The following is a 14,311-nucleotide window of genomic DNA, read 5'->3' on the forward strand; positions in this document are numbered from 1 at the left end:
GGCTCTCTAATTTAGTTTTAGATGAGGCTACCCCCGTGACTGACGGAACAACACCACAATAACAAATGGAACCCTATTCCCTATATAGTGCACTACTATAGACCAGAGCCCTATTCCCTATATAGTACACTACTATAGACCAGAGCCCTATTCCCTAGATAGTACACTACTATAGACCAGAGCCCTATTCCCTATATAGTACACTACTTTAGACCAGAGCCCTATTCCCTATATAGTGCACTACTTTAGACCAGAGCCCTATGTAGGGTGCCATTTGGTAATAACAACAACGCTGTGTGACACATCCTGACCGACTGCCCGCTCCCAGATTATAATAACATGAGGAGGAGTCAACTGTTGATCTTATTGGTGGTGGAAACTGAAAGTAGTCTCGACTAGACTCCAGCGTTGGCTGTTTGTTGTCCTTTTCCTAGAGGCGAATGAATTCCACTCTGGTGAGTTATCAGACCTAGACTATTATGTAATAAACAGATCCCCTACGAGAGTTTAAAACCTCTAGAGTCGATTGAAACACCGGTGCGTTGGTCATTTTGAATATTGAATAGTTCCCGGTGTGTTACTGCTAGATTTACCGTTTTTTTTTGTTTGTAGCGTCTGCAGCTCAATCTTCAAATCCCTCCGATATAGGATAGACACTTCAAAACCTGTTTGTTATTCTATGCGTTTCTATGCGCTTCTATACGTTTCTATGCGTTTCTATGCGCTTCTATGCGTTTCTATGCGTTTCAATGCGTTTTAGCCAATGATGTATATAAACCCTGTATTGCTGATGCTATGTTTTGGCCAATGAGAGGCTTTGAAGCCACCGGTCGGAAATATTGGCAGAAAAGCAGTCCTCCATAGGAATTAATGGATTTCTACAGTATTTAATTTAAATGTTTCAAGGACAAAATTACATGTATTTAAGTATTTTTTGTTGTTGTAGTGAGGACAGTAAAATTAGTACTCAAATATTTAAGGATAAACAAAAGGAAAGTATTATTTCCTTTTAAATGTTTTGTGTTTAACTCACATAATATAATTAACATGCGTTCAGGTGTCTGTAATATAATACAAATGTAAATGTATTTATACAGCTTCCAAAATTGTATTTACAATGGAGGAGAAGTACCAAGATGGGATGTACGGTGGCGTCAATACAGAGCCCCCTGTCAGTCAGACAGGGTTTTATTGTCAGTCAGACAGGGTTTACTGTTAGTCAGACAGGGTTTACTGTCAGTCAGACAGGCTTTACTGTCAGTCAGACAGGGTTTACTGTCAGTCAGATAGGGTTTACTGTCAGTCATCCAGACTTTATTGTCAGTCATCCAGGGCTTTACTGTCAGTCAGACAGGGTTTTACTGTCAGTCAGACAGGGTTTTATTGTCAGTCAGACAGGCTTTACTGTTAGTCAGACAGGGTTTACTGTCAGTCAGACAGGGTTTACTGTCAGTCAGACAGGGTTTACTGTCAGTCAGATAGGGTTTACTGTCAGTCATCCAGACTTTATTGTCAGTCATCCAGGGCTTTACTGTCAGTCAGACAGGGTTTTACTGTCAGTCAGACAGGGTTTTATTGTCAGTCAGACAGGTTTTACTGTCAGTCAGACAGGGTTTACTGTCAGTCGTCCAGAGTTTACTGTCAGTCAGACAGGGTTTTACTGTCAGTCAGACAGGGTTTATTGTCAGTCATCCAGGCTTTACTGTCAGTCAGACAGGTTTTACTGTCAGTCAGACAGGGTTTACTGTCAGTCAGACAGGGTTTTACTGTCAGTCAGACAGGGTTTTACTGTCAGTCATCCAGGCTTTATTGTCAGTCATCAGGGTTTTACTGTCAGTCAGACAGGGTTTTATTGTCAGTCAGACAGGGTTTTACTGTCAGTCAGACAGGGTTTACTGTCAGTCATCCAGGGTTTACTGTCAGTCAGACAGGGTTTACTGGCAGTCAGACAGGGTTTACTGTCAGTCAGACAGGGTTTACTGTCAGTCAGACAGGGTTTTATTGTCAGTCAGACAGGTTTTACTGTCAGTCGGACAGGGTTTACTGTCAGTCAGAAAGGGTTTACTGTCAGTCAGACAGGGTTTACTGTCAGTCATCCAGGGTTTACTGTCAGTCAGACAGGGTTTTACTGTCAGTCAGACAGGGTTTTACTGTCAGTCAGACAGGGTTTTACTGTCAGTCATCCAGACTTTACTGTCAGTCAGACAGGGTTTACTGTCAGTCAGACAGGGTTTACTGTCAGTCAGACAGGGTTTACTGGCAGTCAGACAGGGTTTACTGTCAGTCAGACAGGCTTTACTGTCAGTCAGACAGGGTTTACTGGCAGTCAGACAGGGTTTACTGTCAGTCAGACAGGGTTTTACTGTCAGTCAGACAGGGTTTTACTGTCAGTCATCCAGGCTTTATTGTCAGTCATCAGGGCTTTACTGTCAGTCAGACAGGGTTTTACTGTCAGTCAGACAGGGTTTACTGTCAGTCAGACAGGGTTTACTGTCAGTCAGACAGGGTTTACTGTCAGTCAGACAGGGTTTTATTGTCAGTCAGACAGGTTTTACTGTCAGTCAGACAGGGTTTACTGTCAGTCAGACAGGGTTTACTGTCAGTCAGACAGGGTTTACTGTCAGTCAGACAGGGTTTACTGTCAGTCAGATAGGGTTTACTGTCAGTCATCCAGACTTTATTGTCAGTCATCCAGGGCTTTACTGTCAGTCAGACAGGGTTTTACTGTCATTCAGACAGGGTTTTATTGTCAGTCAGACAGGTTTTACTGTCAGTCAGACAGGGTTTACTGTCAGTCGTCCAGGGTTTACTGTCAGTCAGACAGGGTTTTACTGTCAGTCAGACAGGGTTTATTGTCAGTCATCCAGGCTTTACTGTCAGTCAGACAGGTTTTACTGTCAGTCAGACAGGGTTTACTGTCAGTCAGACAGGGTTTTACTGTCAGTCAGACAGGGTTTTACTGTCAGTCATCCAGGCTTTATTGTCAGTCATCAGGGTTTTACTGTCAGTCAGACAGGGTTTTATTGTCAGTCAGACAGGGTTTTACTGTCAGTCAGACAGGGTTTACTGTCAGTCATCCAGGGTTTACTGTCAGTCAGACAGGGTTTTACTGTCAGTCAGACAGGGTTTTACTGTCAGTCAGACAGGGTTTTACTGTCAGTCATCCAGACTTTATTGTCAGTCATCCAGGGCTTTACTGCCAGTCAGACAGGGTTTTACTGTCAGTCAGACAGGGTTTTATTGTCAGTCAGACAGGTTTTACTGTCAGTCAGACAGGGTTTACTGTCAGTCGTCCAGGGTTTACTGTCAGTCAGACAGGGTTTACTGGCAGTCAGACAGGGTTTACTGTCAGTCAGACTGGGTTTACTGTCAGTCAGACAGGGTTTTATTGTCAGTCAGACAGGTTTTACTGTCAGTCAGACAGGGTTTACTGTCAGTCAGAAAGGGTTTACTGTCAGTCAGACAGGGTTTACTGTCAGTCAGACAGGGTTTACTGTCAGTCAGACAGGGTTTTACTGTCAGTCAGACAGGGTTTTACTGTCAGTCAGACAGGGTTTTACTGTCAGTCATCCAGACTTTACTGTCAGTCAGACAGGGTTTACTGTCAGTCAGACAGGGTTTACTGTCAGTCAGACAGGGTTTACTGGCAGTCAGACAGGGTTTACTGTCAGTCAGACAGGCTTTACTGTCAGTCAGACAGGGTTTACTGGCAGTCAGACAGGGTTTACTGTCAGTCAGACAGGGTTTTACTGTCAGTCAGACAGGGTTTTACTGTCAGTCATCCAGGCTTTATTGTCAGTCATCAGGGCTTTACTGTCAGTCAGACAGGGTTTTACTGTCAGTCAGACAGGGTTTACTGTCAGTCAGACAGGGTTTACTGTCAGTCAGACAGGGTTTACTGTCAGTCAGACAGGGTTTTATTGTCAGTCAGACAGGTTTTACTGTCAGTCAGACAGGGTTTACTGTCAGTCAGACAGGGTTTACTGTCAGTCAGACAGGGTTTACTGTCAGTCAGACAGGGTTTTATTGTCAGTCATTCAGAGTTTTACTGCCAGTCATCCAGGGTTTTACTGCCAGTCATCCAGGGTTTTACTGTCACACATGCAGAGATCATCCGTTCACCTACTCTGCGTCTCACAAAGACACGGCGGGTGAAACCAAAAATCTCCAATTTGGATTCATCAGACCAAAGAACAGATTTCCACCGGTCTAATGTCCATTGCTCGTGTTTCTTGGCCCAAGCAAGTCTCTTCTTCTTATTGGTGTTCTTTACTAGTGGTTTCTTTGCAGCAATTCGGCCATGAAGGCCTGATTCACGCAGTCTCAGTTGATGTTGAGATGTCTGTTGCTTGAACTATGTGACACATTTATTTGTGCTGAAATCTGAGGCTGGTAACTCTAATGAACTTATCCTCTGCAGCAGTGGTAACTCTGAGTCTTCCTTTCCTGTGGGGGTCCTCATGAGAGCCAGTTTCATCATAGTGTTTGATGGTTTTTTGCGCCTGCACTTGAAGTAACATTCAAAGTTCTTGACATTTTCAGGATTGACTGTCCTTTATGTCTTAAAGTAATGATGGACTGTCGTTTCTCTTTGCTTAATTGAGCTGTTCTTGTCATAATATAGACCACCCTACCATGTCACTACACAACTGATTGGCGTAAAAAACATTAAGAAGGAAAGAAATTCCACAAATTAACTTTTAACAAAGAATACCTGTTAATTGAAATTCAGTCCAGGTGACTACTTCATGAAGCTGGTTGAGAGAATGCCAAGAGTGTACAAAGCTGTCATCAAGGCGAAGGGTGGCTACTTTGAAGAATCTCAAATATAAAATATATTTAGATTTGTTTAACACTTTTTTGGTTACTACATGATTCTATATGTGTTATTTAATAGTTTTGATGTCTTCACCATTATTCTACAATGTAGAAAATAGTAAAAATAAAGAAAAACCCTGGAATGAGTAGGTGTCCAAACTTTTGATTGGTACTGGATATAATTATATATCCATTTTTTGTGTGTAATTTTAACCTTTTTTCTCATTAATCTCGTAATATCCAATTGGTAGTTACAATCTTCCTGCAACTCCCCTACGGACTCGGGAGAGGTGAAGGTCGAGAGCTCGACCCTGCTTCTTGACACACTGCTCACCTAACTCAGAAGCCGCACCAATGTGTCGGAGGAAACACCGCCCAGCTGGCAACCGAAGTCAGCTTGCATGCGCCCAGCACGCCACAAGGAGTCGCTAGAGTGCGATGGGACAAGGAAATTCCGTTTGATCCCAGGCTGTGACACAGCCTGGGATCAAACCCGGGTCTGTAGTGACGCCTCAAGCATTGCGATGCAGTTCCTTCAATCGCCGCGCCACTTGGGATGCCTGTTTATATATATTGTTGTACCCACAGGGGTCTTAAGATAAAAAATGAAATGTCGAAATTATCTATTTTATGACCATCTTAATGTTAGCTTAGCGGTCTAAGGGCTTAGACTACCAAAAGTCCTGCTCTGCCTTAGAAAGCCTATGTAAATTACGATTGCCAGAATGGCCAACATTTGTATTTTTTTTATGCCTGTTTTGGCCTCTAAAATTAGTTTATTGTGATCAAGTTCGATCCCCACGGTGAATTATTTTTAAGTTTACTACAAATGGAGATATTTAATTAAATAGTGATCCATTCTGACTACTAGATGTTTAATTAAATAGTGATCCATTCTGACTACTAGATATTTAATTAAATACTGATCCATTCTGACTACTAGATATTTAATTAAATAGTGATCCATTCTGACTACTACTGTATATATTTAATTAAATAGCGATTCATTCTGACTACTAGATATTTAATTAAATAGTGATCCATTCTGACTACTAGATATTTAATTAAATAGCGATCCATTCTGACTACTAGATATTTAATTAAATACTGACCCATTCTGACTACTAGATATTTAATTAAATACTGATCCAATCTGACTACTAGATATTTAATTAAATACTGATCCATTCTGACTACTAGATATTTAATTAAATACTGACCCATTCTGACTACTAGATATTTAATTAAATAGTGATCCATTCTGACTACTAGATATTTAATTAAATAGTGATCCATTCTGACTACTAGATATTTAATTAAATACTGATCCATTCTGACTACTAGATATTTAATTAAATAGTGATCCATTCTGACTACTACTGTATATATTTAATTAAATAGCGATTCATTCTGACTACTAGATATTTAATTAAATAGTGATCCATTCTGACTACTAGATATTTAATTAAATACTGATCCAATCTGACTACTAGATATTTAATTAAATACTGACCCATTCTGACTACTAGATATTTAATTAAATACTGATCCAATCTGACTACTAGATATTTAATTAAATACTGACCCATTCTGACTACTAGATATTTAATTAAATACTGATCCAATCTGACTACTAGATATTTAATTAAATACTGATCCATTCTGACTACTAGATATTTAATTAAATACTGACCCATTCTGACTACTAGATATTTAATTAAATAGTGATCCATTCTGACTACTAGATATTTAATTAAATAGTGATCCATTCTGACTACTAGATATTTAATTAAATACTGATCCATTCTGACTAGATATTTAATTAAATACTGATCCATTCTGACTACTAGATATTTAATTAAATATTGATCCATTCTGACTACTAGATATTTAATTAAATACTGATCCATTCTGACTACTAGATATGTAATTAAATACTGATCCATTCTGTCTACTAGATATTTAATTAAATACTGATCCATTCTGACTACTAGATATTTAATTAAATAGTGATCCATTCTGACTACTAGATATTTAATTAAATAGTGATCCATTCTGACTACTAGATATTTAATTAAATAGTGATCCATTCTGACTACTAGATATTTAATTAAATACTGATCCATTCTGACTACTAGATATTTAATTAAATACTGATCCATTCTGACTACTAGATATTTAATTAAATACTGATCCATTCTGACTACTACATTTGTCGTCACACAGGACCACGTGCTGATACTATGGCTTCGACCTACAGGGTATAATAATAGATCATATGACTGCATACTTATAGAGAACCACAGTAGGAGTCATAATAACCATAAAACTTAGGGGTAAAACAAGGAAATAGTTGCTATCGTTTTTTTCCACCATTAATTTTTCCCCATAGGGAATTTTAGAAACACTTATTTTATTGTTTTAACTTCTTTATCTTATTTATCTCTTCACTTATTTTAAACACTTATTCCCTGTGGAAAAATGAATGGAGGAGGTAAGGTTTGGAACCATTTCCCTGTTTGACCTTTAGGGGGCTCTATACAGTGACGAGGGAGGACATGAGTTTTGAGGCATTGTGTTATTCTCACCACAAGAGGGCGCCATTGGTCAATGAAAAATACATTTGGAGTGTTGAACAGACTGTGCCATGCAATTACACATGGAACCTAAGTATTCATTCCCTCCCTCACTTCCTCTCATCCTCTACATTCTAGCAAATGCTCTTATCCAGAGTGACTTACAGGAGTAATATAAGGTTAAGTGCCTTGCTCAAGGGCACATCAACAGATTTTTCACATATTTAGCTAGGGGATTCGAACCAGTGACATTTCAGTTACTGGCCCCAACATTCTTAACCGCTAGGCTACCTGCCGCCCCTTTACCCCCCCCCCCCCCCCCCCCCTCTCTCTCAGGCACGCTGATGTTCACTGAGTGATGAGGAGGGACTAAACAGTATATATTTAGAGAATGATAGTGTCTCCGTCACAAATGTTTCCCTATATAGTGCACTCTGGTCAAAAGTAGTACACTATATAGGGAAATGGGAGGCATTTGGGAGTATTGGAGACTTGTACTACTTAAACTAGTATGGTTCATAACACCATACCTGTCTGTTAGCTACTAACTGTTGACAGATTCCCTCCAGGTCCAGACTATAACACCATACCTGTCTGTTAGCTACTAACTGTTGACAGATTCCCTACAGGTCCAGACTATAACACCATACCTGTCTGTTAGCTACTAACTGTTGACAGATTCCCTCCAGGTCCAGACTATAACACCATACCTGTCTGTTAGCTGTTAGCTACTAACTGTTGACAGATTCCCTACAGGTACAGACTATAACACCATACCTGTCTGTTAGCTGTTAGCTACTAACTGTTGACAGATTCCCTCCAGGTCCTGACTATAACACCATACCTGTCTGTTAGCTACTAACTGTTGACAGATTCCCTCCAGGTCTAGACTATAACACCATACCTGTCTGTTAGCTGTTAGCTACTAACTGTTGACAGATTCCCTAACAGGTCCAGACTATAACACCATACCTGTCTGTTAGCTACTAACTGTTGACAGATTCCCTCCAGGTCCAGACTATAACACCATACCTGTCTGTTAGCTACTAACTGTTGAAAGATTCCCTCCAGGTCCAGACTATAACACCATACCTGTCTGTTAGCTACTAACTGTTGACAGATTCCCTCCAGGTCCAGACTATAACACCATACCTGTCTGTTAGCTACTAACTGTTGACAGATTCCCTCCAGGTCTAGACTATAACACCATACCTGTCTGTTAGCTACTAACTGTTGACAGATTCCCTAACAGGTCCAGACTATAACACCATACCTGTCTGTTAGCTGTTAGCTACTAACTGTTGACAGATTCCCTCCAGGTCCAGACTATAACACCATACCTGTCTGTTAGCTACTAACTGTTGACAGATTCCCTCCAGGTAAAGACTATAACACCATACCTGTCTGTTAGCTACTAACTGTTGACAGATTCCCTCCAGGTCCAGACTATAACACCATACCTGTCTGTTAGCTGTTAGCTACTAACTGTTGACAGATTCCCTCCAGGTCCAGACTATAACACCATACCTGTCTGTTAGCTACTAACTGTTGACAGATTCCCTCCAGGTCTAGACTATAACACCATACCTGTCTGTTAGCTGTTAGCTACTAACTGTTGACAGATTCCCTCCAGGTCTAGACTATAACACCATACCTGTCTGTTAGCTGTTAGCTACTAACTGTTGACAGATTCCCTAACAGGTCCAGACTATAACACCATACCTGTCTGTTAGCTACTAACTGTTGACAGATTCCCTAACAGGTCTAGACTATAACACCATACCTGTCTGTTAGCTACTAACTGTTGACAGATTCCCTCCAGGTCCAGACTATAACACCATACCTGTCTGTTAGCTACTAACTGTTGACAGATTCCCTCCGGGTCCAGACTATAACACCATACCTGTCTGTTAGCTACTAACTGTTGACAGATTCCCTCCAGGTCCAGACTATAACACCATACCTGTCTGTTAGCTGTTAGCTACTAACTGTTGACAGATTCCCTAACAGGTCCAGACTATAACACCATACCTGTCAGCTGTTAGCTACTAACTGTTGACAGATTCCCTAACAGGTCTAGACTATAACACCATACCTGTCTGTTAGCTACTAACTGTTGACAGATTCCCTCCAGGTCTAGACTATAACACCATACCTGTCTGTTAGCTGTTAGCTACTAACTGTTGACAGATTCCCTAACAGGTCCAGACTATAACACCATACCTGTCTGTTAGCTACTAACTGTTGACAGATTCCCTCCAGGTCCAGACTATAACACCATACCTGTCTTTTAGCTACTAACTGTTGACAGATTCCCTCCAGGTCCAGACTATAACACCATACCTTTCTGTTAGCTACTAACTGTTGACAGATTCCCTCCAGGTCTAGACTATAACACCATACCTGTCTGTTAGCTACTAACTGTTGACAGATTCCCTAACAGGTCCAGACTATAACACCATACCTGTCTGTTAGCTGTTAGCTACTAACTGTTGACAGATTCCCTACAGGTCCAGACTATAACACCATACCTGTCTGTTAACTACTAACTGTTGACAGATTCCCTCCAGGTCTAGACTATAACACCATACCTGTCTGTTAGCTACTAACTGTTGACAGATTCCCTAACAGGTCCAGACTATAACACCATACCTGTCTGTTAGCTACTAACTGTTGACAGATTCCCTCCAGGTCTAGACTATAACACCATACCTGTCTGTTAGCTGTTAGCTACTAACTGTTGACAGATTCCCTCCAGGTCCAGACTATAACACCATACCTGTCTGTTAGCTACTAACTGTTGACAGATTCCCTCCAGGTCCAGACTATAACACCATACCTGTCTGTTAGCTGTTAGCTACTAACTGTTGACAGATTCCCTCCAGATCCAGACTATAACACCATACCTGTCTGTTAGCTACTAACTGTTGACAGATTCCCTCCAGGTCTAGACTATAACACCATACCTGTCTGTTAGCTGTTAGCTACTAACTGTTGACAGATTCCCTCCAGGTCTAGACTATAACACCATACCTGTCTGTTAGCTGTTAGCTACTAACTGTTGACAGATTCCCTAACAGGTCCAGACTATAACACCATACCTGTCTGTTAGCTACTAACTGTTGACAGATTCCCTCCAGGTCCAGACTATAACACCATACCTGTCTGTTAGCTACTAACTGTTGAAAGATTCCCTCCAGGTCCAGACTATAACACCATACCTGTCTGTTAGCTACTAACTGTTGACAGATTCCCTCCAGGTCCAGACTATAACACCATACCTGTCTGTTAGCTACTAACTGTTGACAGATTCCCTCCAGGTCTAGACTATAATACCATACCTGTCTGTTAGCTACTAACTGTTGACAGATTCCCTAACAGGTCCAGACTATAACACCATACCTGTCTGTTAGCTGTTAGCTACTAACTGTTGACAGATTCCCTCCAGGTCCAGACTATAACACCATACCTGTCTGTTAGCTACTAACTGTTGACAGATTCCCTCCAGGTCCAGACTATAACACCATACCTGTCTGTTAGCTACTAACTGTTGACAGATTCCCTAACAGGTCCAGACTATAACACCATACCTGTCTGTTAGCTGTTAGCTACTAACTGTTGACAGATTCCCTAACAGGTCCAGACTATAACACCATACCTGTCTGTTAGCTACTAACTGTTGACAGATTCCCTCCAGGTCTAGACTATAACACCATACCTGTCTGTTAGCTGTTAGCTACTAACTGTTGACAGATTCCCTAACAGGTCCAGACTATAACACCATACCTGTCTGTTAGCTACTAACTGTTGACAGATTCCCTCCAGGTCCAGACTATAACACCATACCTGTCTGTTAGCTACTAACTGTTGACAGATTCCCTAACAGGTCCAGACTATAACACCATACCTGTCTGTTAGCTGTTAGCTACTAACTGTTGACAGATTCCCTAACAGGTCTAGACTATAACACCATACCTGTCTGTTAGCTACTAACTGTTGACAGATTCCCTCCAGGTCTAGACTATAACACCATACCTGTCTGTTAGCTGTTAGCTACTAACTGTTGACAGATTCCCTAACAGGTCCAGACTATAACACCATACCTGTCTGTTAGCTACTAACTGTTGACAGATTCCCTCCAGGTCCAGACTATAACACCATACCTGTCTGTTAGCTACTAACTGTTGACAGATTCCCTCCAGGTCCAGACTATAACACCATACCTGTCTGTTAGCTACTAACTGTTGACAGATTCCCTCCAGGTCTAGACTATAACACCATACCTGTCTGTTAGCTACTAACTGTTGACAGATTCCCTAACAGGTCTAGACTATAACACCATACCTGTCTGTTAGCTACTAACTGTTGACAGATTCCCTCCAGGTCCAGACTATAACACCATACCTGTCTGTTAGCTGTTAGCTACTAACTGTTGACAGATTCCCTCCAGGTCCAGACTATAACACCATACCTGTCTGTTAGCTACTAACTGTTGACAGATTCCCTCCAGGTCTAGACTATAACACCATACCTGTCTGTTAGCTACTAACTGTTGACAGATTCCCTAACAGGTCTAGACTATAACACCATACCTGTCTGTTAGCTACTAACTGTTGACAGATTCCCTCCAGGTCCAGACTATAACACCATACCTGTCTGTTAACTACTAACTGTTGACAGATTCCCTCCAGGTCTAGACTATAACACCATACCTGTCTGTTAGCTACTAACTGTTGACAGATTCCCTCCAGGTCCAGACTATAACACCATACCTGTCTGTTAGCTACTAACTGTTGACAGATTCCCCTCCAGGTCAAGACTATAACACCATACCTGTCTGTTAGCTACTAACTGTTGACAGATTCCCTCCAGGTCTAGACTATAGCACCATACCTGCCTGTTAGCTACTAACTGTTGACAGATTCCCTCCAGGTCCAGACTATAACACCATACCTGTCTGTTAGCTGTTAGCTACTAACTGTTGACAGATTCCCTCCAGGTCCAGACTATAACACCATACCTGTCTGTTAGCTGTTAGCTACTAACTGTTGACAGATTCCCTCCAGGTCCAGACTATAACACCATACCTGTCTGTTAACTACTAACTGTTGACAGATTCCCTCCAGGTCCAGACTATAACACCATACCTGTCTATTAGCTACTAACTGTTGACAGATTCCCTCCAGGTAAAGACTATAAAACCATACCTGTCTGTTAGCTACTAACTGTTGACAGATTCCCTCCAGGTCCAGACTATAACACCATACCTGTCTGTTAGCTACTAACTGTTGACAGATTCCCTCCAGGTCCAGACTATAACACCATACCTGTCTGTTAGCTACTAACTGTTGACAGATTCCCTCCAGGTCTAGACTATAACACCATACCTGTCTGTTAGCTACCAACTGTTGACAGATTCCCTCCAGGTAAAGACTATAAAACCATACCTGTCTGTTAGCTACTAACTGTTGACAGATTCCCTCCAGGTCCAGACTATAACACCATACCTGTCTGTTAGCTACCAACTGTTTACAGATTCCCTCCAGGTCTAGACTATAACACCATACCTGTCTGTTAGCTACTAACTGTTGACAGATTCCCTCCAGGTCTAGACTATAACACCATACCTGTCTGTTAGCTACTAATTGTTGACAGATTCCCTCCAGGTCCAGACTATAACACCATACCTTTCTGTTAGCTACTAACTGTTGACCGATTCCCTCCAGGTCTAGACTATAACACCATACCTGTCTGTTAGCTACTAACTGTTGACAGATTCCCCTCCAGGTCTAGACTATAACACCATACCTGTCTGTTAGCTACTAACTGTTGACAGATTCCCTCCAGGTCCAGACTATAACACCATACCTTTCTGTTAGCTACTAACTGTTGACCGATTCCCTCCAGGTCTAGACTATAACACCATACCTGTCTGTTAGCTACTAACTGTTGACAGATTCCCTCCAGGTCCAGACTATAACACCATACCTGTCTGTTAGCTACCAACTGTTTACAGATTCCCTCCAGGTCTAGACTATAACACCATACCTGTCTGTTAGCTACTAACTGTTGACAGATTCCCTCCAGGTCTAGACTATAACACCATACCTGTCTGTTAGCTACTAATTGTTGACAGATTCCCTCCAGGTCCAGACTATAACACCATACCTTTCTGTTAGCTACTAACTGTTGACCGATTCCCTCCAGGTCTAGACTATAACACCATACCTGTCTGTTAGCTACTAACTGTTGACAGATTCCCCTCCAGGTCTAGACTATAACACCATACCTGTCTGTTAGCTACTAACTGTTGACAGATTCCCTCCAGGTCCAGACTATAACACCATACCTGTCTGTTAGCTACTAACTGTTGACTGATTCCCTCCAGGTCCAGACTATAACACCATACCTGTCTGTTAGTTACTAACTGTTGACAGATTCCCTAACAGGTCCAGACTATAACACCATACCTGTCTGTTAGCTACTAACTGTTGACAGATTCCCTAACAGGTCTAGACTATAACACCATACCTGTCTGTTAGCTACTAACTGTTGACAGATTCCCTAACAGGTCTAGACTATAACACCATACCTGTCTGTTAGCTGTTAGCTACTAACTGTTGACAGATTCCCTCCAGGTCTAGACTATAACACCATACCTGTCTGTTAGCTACTAACTGTTGACAGATTCCCTCCAGGTCCAGACTATAACACCATACCTGTCTGTTAGCTACTAACTGTTGACAGATTCCCTCCAGGTCCAGACTATAACACCATACCTGTCTGTTAGCTACTAACTGTTGACAGATTCCCTCCAGGTCCAGACTATAACACCATACCTGTCTGTTAGCTACTAACTGTTGACAGAACCCTCCAGGTCCAGACTATAACACCATACCTGTCTGTTAGCTACTAAC

General features: G+C 41.5%; 1 protein-coding gene across 2 annotated transcripts in view; it reads left to right on the top strand.

Moving 5' to 3' along the window:
- Nucleotides 1-354: 354 nt before the first annotated feature.
- The window catches only part of aimp1b (aminoacyl tRNA synthetase complex interacting multifunctional protein 1b), a 59,747-nt gene continuing 45,790 nt past the window's right edge, over nt 355-14,311 (top strand). Inside the window, exon 1 of one of the 2 annotated variants that reach the window (XM_055901216.1) lies at nt 355-455. The gene's annotated coding sequence lies outside the window, so the exon portion shown is untranslated. The remainder of the gene's footprint in view (nt 456-14,311) is intronic. The other variant, XM_055901217.1, reaches the window with a different exon arrangement.

The sequence above is a fragment of the Salvelinus fontinalis genome, chromosome 36, assembly GCF_029448725.1.
Source record: "Salvelinus fontinalis isolate EN_2023a chromosome 36, ASM2944872v1, whole genome shotgun sequence".
Classification (NCBI taxonomy): Eukaryota; Metazoa; Chordata; class Actinopteri; order Salmoniformes; family Salmonidae; genus Salvelinus; species Salvelinus fontinalis.